This window comes from Rhineura floridana, chromosome 1 (genome assembly GCF_030035675.1).
Source record: "Rhineura floridana isolate rRhiFlo1 chromosome 1, rRhiFlo1.hap2, whole genome shotgun sequence".
NCBI lineage: Eukaryota > Metazoa > Chordata > Lepidosauria > Squamata > Rhineuridae > Rhineura > Rhineura floridana.
In genome coordinates, this window is record NC_084480.1 from 273,321,243 (window position 1) to 273,330,907 (window position 9,665).

Below are 9,665 nucleotides of genomic sequence, written 5' to 3' on the forward strand. Positions count from 1 at the left end.
GGCTACTCACCATCTCAGCGTAATCTGCCCCTCAGGATGAAAACAATAGAGGGGAACCATGACCACCCCAAGGAAGAAGGGCACACTTAAAATGTAGTGGAAGTAATAATTTACAGCCATCGTGTGAAATCAAATGCTTATGGAGACATAGTATGAAGAAATATTTATATAAGCATGACTGTCAAAGATGTTTATTATTTACACAACCTGTAAAGATATTTGTAGGGCAATCCTATGATTGTTTACTTAGAAGCAAGTCCCACTGTATTCAATGGGACTTACTCAAACAGGGAAGCATGCACAGAACTGCAGCCTCAAGTGATAAGGAACACTCACCCAACCCAAAATTCAGAATCATGCTACTTTAAACTGTTTTGCAACTGTTTATACTTTTTATGGATATTGGATTTTAAAGGGATTTATTTCTTGTTGTGAGTTGCCTTGGTTTCACATCAGCAATCCTACCTCATGGGGTGACTATGCACACGCATGCACGCACACAGAGAGAGAGAGAGAGAAAGAGACAGTGAGAGTGAGAGAGAGAGAGGAGATGTAAAAATACATAGACCCCATATAATAGTTTATTGTCAAAACTAGTAGGTCATTGCAGAACAATTAAAAAAAATCAGTATTAGTTTCCTACATAATAAAAGCAGTGATACCTATGTAAGCCCTGCCTAATTGCTTTAAAAATAGGATTGGAGAGGGAAAGATAGATTTACAACACAAACACAATCCTTTGCTATGTTCACTCAAAAGTCCCATTAATTTACAGCACAATCCTAACCATATCTACTCAGAAGTAAGTCCTATTGAATTCAGTGGGTTTTACTCTGGGTATGTCGGATTAGCATTGCTGTTTTACTCCCAGAAAAGAAAGTATTGGATTAAAGCTTTATATTAGGAAGGTTTTCAAACAGTGCCATCTTTAACAGCCCAGGAAAATTTAAACTTGTTTGACTCCTACACAAAGCAGAAAAAAAGTCTTTTGTTCTACTGAAAGGTATATATTTACTCAATTTATGAGATTTAGGTCCTGCCTGGAGGCCCAGAAATCCCTTGTCAATCACAACTCTGACTTCACTTATTGGCTACAAACCTGAAAAGGCGGGGTTAGAGCAGCCAGCTAAGAGATCATTTCACTGAAGTTGGGAGGGGCTGATGTTTTCGTGTATATCTCGTGAACCAGACCACCTAGAAACTTATTTTTTTTCAATGAAAGCTGAGAGTCTGGAAATTAAGCTGACTCACCTGGAGAGAACCCCAAAAATTCCAGAGTCTCCAGCCAAAAACCAGACATCTGGCAACCCTATGTAAAATATGGCATAATATGGTTTATAATGAGGTTTACACAGTAAGATAAATAGTGCTGTATGATATGACCAAAACTAAGAACAAGTAGTATTGCATGCTAAGTGTATGTCGAACAATTTCGTTGTTGCACAACAGAATATTACCTGCTAATAGATTTGTGGCTTTCACTGTTAGTGAACGAAGTGTTCATTGTTTACGTCCAGACTATCTGTCTTTTTAGAAGATGTGTAACCACTTCAAACATTACTTTTTAAGTGGGTACAGTGCAACTCTGTATTGCTGAGACTCTAAAATGCTCACATACACAAAGACATATGAAGCCTTGAGTCTATTGTTTATGAGTGTGGCTGGTACATTAAATATATAGCACGTAATCAACACTTTCTGTGTGAAAAGGGGTGTGGTAAGACAGTGCATCAACTTAGTCCAATTGTACTTTCTCAGAATATAATGGCCACCAGCTATGCAGTCCCCACTTCCATGTCGTGTGAACATAGGTAACAGAATCCATAGAAACAAACTGTCAGCCTTTTAAAAGGCTGTTTCTTATCTGTGAACATGGTGAAAATAATATTCTCATGTCAACATATATAAAACTGTAGCTTAGTATTATGAGAATGAGGCTCGAGCTCATGAATTCCCTCCCAGTGGTGCAGCTATGAGTAGAAGTTCTGAAATATTTGCTTCCATTTTAAACTGCTGCCCTGGACTCCTACTGGGAGAAAGGGCGGGATATAAATCTAATAAATAAATAAATACATAAATAAATAGACTAACCAAAGTTACTGGGTACATCCACACCAGGCAAACTATAGTTACAGTAGCGCCCCACTCATACAGTGGGTTACGTTCTGGACCCCCAGTGTAAAGCGAAAACTGCTGTAAAGCAGAACCCATTGACTAACATTGACCAAAATGGTGCCCAGCGGCAAAAAAACACCGTAAAAGCGGAACAAGTGCTGTAAGAGCAGAACAACCGCTGCATTAGCGGAACACTGTAAAGCGAAGCACTGTAAAGCAGGGCCCAACTGTACTCTTAACTAGAGATGGGGGACAAATTTGATTCAACTTGCATTTCAAGCAGAATCTATCAAATCTGCACTTTCCAAAACAGTATGAGAACCAAAACACAGCCCTCCTTTGAAATTCACTCTTACCCAAATTTTGCAATGTAGTTCTCCAACCAACCAGTGCTTACAAAAATGCATATATTAGGGGAAATGTGCATAAAAATGAATATATTAGTTAAAATAGAGTTCACAAATGTGTTCATTAGCCAAAACTGCACGCAGAAATGTTTATTAGAAGAAATTTACACTAAAATGCTGAAGAATTTTCATGAATATTTTTTTTTTAAAAAAAACAAATTTCTGCAGAAATGCAGAAAACTGAATTTAAGATTGGAAAAATGAGGAACTGAGAGAACTGGAATTGAAAGAGTCTTTCATCCCTAGTCTTAACTATGGTTTAAGGCAGGGTTGAGAATCTTTTTTTGCAGCCAAGAGCCACCTTGCCCCATTTGTAATGAGAAGCATCATTCCAAATGTGGGTAGGGTCAAAGCCTCAAACACAATGTCTCTCTCACACACAAATACTGTCACATCCACACAGATATTTCCCATAGAAACAGAAGGATATATTTAAATATGTAATTCTTAGTTATTCCACTCAATTCCACCTTACATTTTCTTTTTTTCAAAGGTTGTAAAAAAATATCTCTAACACTCTTTATATGTCTTGAGGGTGCAAAAGGCAAAAAGAACTCCGCAATCTCAGCAGAAGAATAAGCTCACTGTGCAACTGAATTGCAAGCCCTATCTTATAGCTATTTAAAGCCTCAAACGTGATAAGGCAATTGGATCCCCAAAATTACAATCATGCAGTTTCAAAATGCATGGACTACTTTTTGCATATTTCTGTGTCTGCTGAGAGAGTTTTCCCTCTACTTGATCATCTTGCATCAGCCTTCTTGCAAGGGAAAAAGAAGGAATTCTTCACTTAGTGATATAGCTGATGGTCAGGTGGGGACCTAAAAGGCAGGATGAAATTTGGCTGTGGATTTGACCTGGTGGTTTCCCATTCCTGGTTTAAGGAAATAAACCAGTCTCAAACCATGGTTTATGATGCTAACTTTCCCCCCCTAAACCATACTTAAGATTAACCACAGTTCCAGGCTCAGACCTAACAATAAATTACAGCTAAATGCTTGCAGGCTCTCCTTGTGGCTGTGCCAGAGGGAAGGGAAAATGTTTGTGCCTAAAGCAGTGGTATCATCATGCCAGGATGCTCTGGGATGTCGTCCCGTTACTTTTCTGGGAGCTGGAGCCCTATAACTCCTACAAACCCATTAGCATGAAAGGAAAACACATTAGGCACTGAGAATAGTTTTCTCATTTGGCTTCTTGTCTTTTCATGCTGATAAGAGCCAAACAGAGTGGAAGGGGGTAAGTCAGCCACTCAGATGGCCACGAACCTTCCCTTTCATTCTGATTGGCTCCTAGAGAAGGTTTTTTGTGAGAGACGGAGTGGGAAGATAAGGAAAATTGGAAAAGGAGGTAGGTAGAATTGAGCTGCATAACAGCATTTTTCTGCCCCAGTACCCCAGATAAATGTAAGTCCCACTGCATTCAGTGGGGCTTACTACCAGGTAAGTGCATATCTCCATAACAACTGGAGGAACATTGTCAGAGAACTCTGACAATGCAAATGAATTTCCATGTAACTGATCCTTTTGGGGAAGTGGGGGGCTCCACTCTAAAAAAGTAACTAGAAACCTTCTCTGATTGGTTCCTTGCTCTTTTGGAGCAACCATCCCTACAAAATTGGGGTGCAACATTCATTCATCAATTCACAGCTCTTGATTTTCAACAACATTCTTTTAAAAAATGAATAGATACCTTCCTCACCTTTAAAATGTTCTTAAAATCACTGGCAGCGCAATCTTTTACAAATTTGTTAAGATTTGTACAGCAGGAAGTCCCAATGGAGCTCAATGGAGCTCACTCCCAGCAGGACCAGGTGCGACAGATGAATGGGATCTGTCCTGAATGGACAACCACACAAAGGAGGAGGGGATGGAAGCAGGCAGGAGGGGGAGGGCAGGTTTGAACATTTGCAAGCTTTTTGAGTTCAATGGGATTTACTTTACAATAATGGTTAGGATAAGTGAAACTGACCTGGGAGAGGGGCAGGGAGGTGGGAGCAGGGGGAAGGGGAGAGAAGGGTAGGAAGGGTAGGGAGAAAGGTGGGGAGGAGATTGCTTGGGCGGGCATTGGGCACAGGGAAAGCCCCTTCCTATCCAAAAGGAAAACATTGTGAACAGTATCAGTATTTTTCAGGGTTTCCCCCACCTTTTTATTCTACAGCAGACACATGTAGTCTCCCACCCAAATTTAAACCAAAGCTGCCCCTGGCCACACCCACACCAGACCTTTATTCCACTTTAGACAATCATGGCTTCCTCCAAAGAATCCTGGGAAGTGTAGCTTGAGAAGGGTGCTGAGAGTTGCTAAGAGAAGCCCTATTCCCCTCACAGAGCTACAATTCCCAGAAGAGGGGCTGACTGTTAAACCACTCTGGCCACTGGAGCTCTGTCAGTCTAGGAGTCTCCTAGCAACTCTCAACACCCTTATTTTTTATTAGATTAGATTTGTTAGACGCCCATCTGGCAGAGATTAATCTGCCACTCTACCACTCACAAACTACACTTCCCGGGATTAAGCCAGGATTGTCTAATGTGGAATAACTGTCTGGTGTGGTTGTGGCCCCTTGATTAGCAAAGCCAAACAGCTGTGAGTCTGGTTTTTAGAACACTGACAGTTGGTTCTTACTGAGCATGCCTGACGTATTAATAGACTTCAATGTTAAATATCTTAAATTAATTAAAAATCAGCCATGCATTTTTTTTAACTTGTAAACTGCAGAAGATGAAGGTCAGAGTATGGGGCAAGGTCAGTAATAGGATTACAGGTACTCTGTGAACATGGCTGATTTTTAATTAATTTCAACAAATTATGAGAACTCTGACAAAGAAGTCCAACAGGGGTCTGGATATTTTTTCTCGTTTTACTTTTTGAAGTCTCAATTCTCTCTGACTGTTTTGTGTATCACCATGAAAAATTAGAGGGTTGTTAAGCAAGCGTTTCTGAGTTCAAGACTATAAGTTTTGTAAGGTTTTGTTTTGATATGAGCTTATGAGAAGCATCAGAATGGCATGGAGGTATTTTTAATTTAACATTGCTGAATGTGAAAAATCCATGCCGACTATAGTATACAGCCACTGTCGTGGCTGTATAATAGGTTGGGAAGGGGCATATGTGTGTGTTAAGTGTAGTTCAGTCTAGCTGGATGCTTCTGTTGTGGGGTTGTGGGTAGAGTTATGTTACTGTAAGTCTTTAATCTGCTGATCGTTGGCTGGCAATGCTACATTCAGTGCAAGACCAGGCATTGTATTTCAGATGGAAGGGGTCGAAAGTGATTTAAGGTTTACAGCAGAGCTTGGAAAAGTTACTTTTTTGAACTACAACTCCCATCAGCCCCAGCCAGCATGGCCACTGGATTGGGCTGATGGGAGTTGTAGTTCAAAAAAGTAACTTTTCCAAGCTCTTCTGTTCATATGCTCATGCTGCGATAAATTCAAGATTTAAATAGTAAAAGATCAAGCACTATATTCATTTGTTGTGGTTATTTATTAATACTTGATAATAACTACATCATTTGTTTCTTTTTCATTTTTGAGAAAAAAGAATTTGAAATCCCTATTCAGCCATGACGGTCACTTGGTACCCTTGAGCCACTCACTATCTCTTAGCCTAACCTACTTCACAGGTTTGTTGTGAAGATATAGAAAGAGGTATAAAATTGCTACAAAGGGGAACAATGCTTGTATCATAGGCATCAGATTTTTCTTACTTTAACCAAAATGATTTATCTTTATAAGGAAGTGGCATGTTCTTTTCTCCACTGCCCTTAGTACACCTCCGTCCAGTCTTGAATGATTATTGTGTGTTTATATGCATAAATCCCAAGTGTATTCAAGTGAGCTTACTCCCAGGTTGGTGTGCACAAGAGGCCCTCTCACCATGAACCCTTCTTTGCTCCTTCCTCACAACAAAGCCTAGGCTATAATCCTGTACCCATTTACCTGGGAGTAAGCTCCACTAAACACAAAGACTTTCTTCTGAGTAGACATGCATAAACCATGGGGTTTTTGAACATTCACCACACTTACTGTGTAGTAGAATAACTTATATGGGGTACCTGATCTCGCATGGAGATAACAAGGAGACAGAAGCCACTAGCCAAATGCAGAGGAGGTGAAAACAGCAGCTCTGTTGGACCCCAGGGTTGTTGGTCTCCAAACAACTCACTTATCAACCACAGAGACTGAAAGCTTATTTTTATCTTAATCTTAGAAGGTTGTATAATCTTAGAAGAGGACATAGTTGTGAGGGGCGTGGTGTGACTATCATGAAGGGACCCTGCACTTCTAAATTTGCCACTACACAACTGGTCTGAAGCTCAGCCATGTAACCCTAAATCATAATTTAGTGTTACATTTGAATTGGATCAATGCATAGGTACTCTTATTACATGGGAGTTGGAAACTTCCCTGGATTAAATCTGCAGAAGCAGGAGCTGTTTTATGTGAATCAAAACATCACTTTTATATGCTCCTGGACCAGGATCCAAATCATTAATCAAGTCTTTTAAAAGATCATTTGTCGATATGTTATCAACCTTTGATATGTGCACATGCACACACAGTGTATTTTGTGTGTGTGTTATATGCATAGAGAGGAATATGATTAGTATTTTCAAATCTTAACTTCATTGTTGGCCTTTTTTCACTAGCAGAGATATGATGGTTGCCTTCTCCAATACATAAAAGATCTTATTATGGTTAATAATATACCCTTTCCAATTCTTCATAAAAGCATTTAAAACAGGATTATTAAAAGATACCAAGAGGAAAATTCATAAATACTGCTTCTAATGAACACTAAGGATGTGCCAGAAGCGAAAGAAGTGCTTGAAAAATCACAGTTGTGGCTATCATTCTTCATTTGTGCCTTATCCTTCTACTCCTGCTCAAATATTAGATAGAAGAAAGGAACATCAATCTTAATTAAACATTTTTCTCATTTTTGAGATGAAATTATTATTATTATTATTATTATTATTGTGCTTGTGTTTGTGTTTATTATGTTTGTATATTTTCTGTGAAAAAGATTTTCTTTATTACCATGGAGCCATGGTACTTTAAAAACATATTTAACCATGCTTTTTGCTTAGTTTTAATCAACTTGTTCTTCTGGAATTTAGCCATTATTGATGGCTTGTAGCATTACCTAATCCTCACTAAATGTAGGAAGCTTTGCAGATTTAGAAAGGTGGTAAAAATGTCTAGTAATGATGCTGTTGGGAATTCAGATTCAATATTGTGGTCAGTATAAAAGGAATGTAGCTGTAAGAGATATTTTATTATAAACATTTATTATAAATGTTCATGCTAGTCCAATAATATTTTGCTAATGATGTTGCATTTACCAGATGCTTCTAAATTTCAGTTTTTCAAACTGATGTCAATAAAAATGTTTGTGTTACAATGCTAGCTGTTTTTCAAGTAATGGGGTAACCAGTACTGCAACTCTTAATACATTGCAGAAGGAAAATAGCAAAGTATGAGATGGAAATGACATTAGGGATTCAATACAGAGAAATGTTACAAGAAATTATTAAAACTAATATAAACATGACCTCCGCTGTATTTCAGTAATTACCCTAGTCTAGATTATGGCATTTTTATCATGATTTTCCTTTTCTGCCCTCTTTGTTTTCATTTTTATCTGGTTACTTCACTGGTGAATAATTGCTAAAGGGAACCCATTATCCAAGGTGAACATTCAGTTTGCAAGAGAACTTGCTTGTAGCTATTGCCACATTTGAACCTCACTAATGTATGTAAATTAAAAACTATGGTATTCAGATTGCTCCTGTTTGAAATAAAAACAGAATCTGATCATTACAATCTACAAGCCAGGTATTATCATTGGACTAGTGAGCTGCTGCTGATAAATTGTACTGAATAGCTTGTGGATAGAATATTTTATCTCAGTTCTCTATCACACAGCACTGCATAAAATAAGAATGATTCATCAAGCATGAGAGCTGGTGGTTTATGAAATTCATTGCTCACGGCAAGTATATTTTTTAAAAAATTCAAAAGATAAAGCAACTCACAAGGGTTATTTAGTAATCAGTGTGAATTATTTCAAGTTATAAACCTCATTTGAAAAAAAAATTAAAAATACATTTGCTGTATAAGAAGCTTTGTTGCTGTGGGTGTTGTAATTTAATTGCATTTTATCCTATAGCTTTTTAGACCACTTTTCTTTCAAAACCCCTTATTTTGAGAGTAAAACTGCATAATCACATGTAACAGGATTATTATATTGAAGAAATCTCTGCTTGTCCTTCAAGCAGATATGTCTTCTGTGACTTGTCTTCTGTGACTTGTATACCTTAGGCTGTGGAAGGTATTTTGTTTATTCAGAAGCACATGTAAAAGGAAGCCATGTAGTATAAAACCATCTCTTTTCCTATTTCAGATTTACAATAATAATATTTCATTTATACTTATGTATTGATGTCCCAAGGCAATGTTCCAAATGAAAAGATAATAACATATGAAAAAGTGTCAAAAACTAATTACATTTTGTAACTTGTTTTTCCTTCGCATAAAGTATATTTTTCACAACACTGTCCAGTCACATGCTGGGATTCTTGCTAATATTATCACATGCCAGTCACACCAGGTCTCAGTGGTGACTCTCCTTCTGTCATTATTTTCAGCATCAATTAATTTTCTCTTGACCTCAGCTTTGGAAAATGTTGCAGAGAATTATCAGTGCATGCTTTGCTGAGTCTATTTTGAAAGCATTAGGCCACAATGCTTTTTTAAGATGGAGTAGGCCAAACATTATATTTTCTCACCTGCAGGGTTGCCTAGTAACCTGAATTAAGGATTTTTGCCAAGCCTTCAAGAGAAATAAAAGACTGTAATGCAGGTTGACCCAGGTTGGGGGTGCAGACTTGAGTCAGCCCCATTGATATTGATCAGAATGTTGAATAAGGAAATATGAAGCAAAACCCTCATTAATATTTACTGTGGAAGTAGTTCTATAACTGATACAAGCTTATTTGATCATACAAACTGAGGATACTACAGAACGTCATATTTCACTGTTATCTTTCACTATGCTTTTCTGTGATGTTTTGATGGTTTTTCTGTCTGTCAACAATAGGAATATTGACTACAGAAGAGATTTTAAAAGTCATATTCTGAATAG

At 37.9% G+C, this 9,665-nt stretch overlaps 1 protein-coding gene across 9 annotated transcripts in view; it reads left to right on the forward strand.

Annotated features, from left to right (window-relative positions):
* Positions 1-9,665, forward strand: part of ZFHX4 (zinc finger homeobox 4) — a 339,659-nt gene that overhangs the window by 230,233 nt on the left and 99,761 nt on the right. The gene's annotated exons all lie outside the window — the stretch shown is intronic.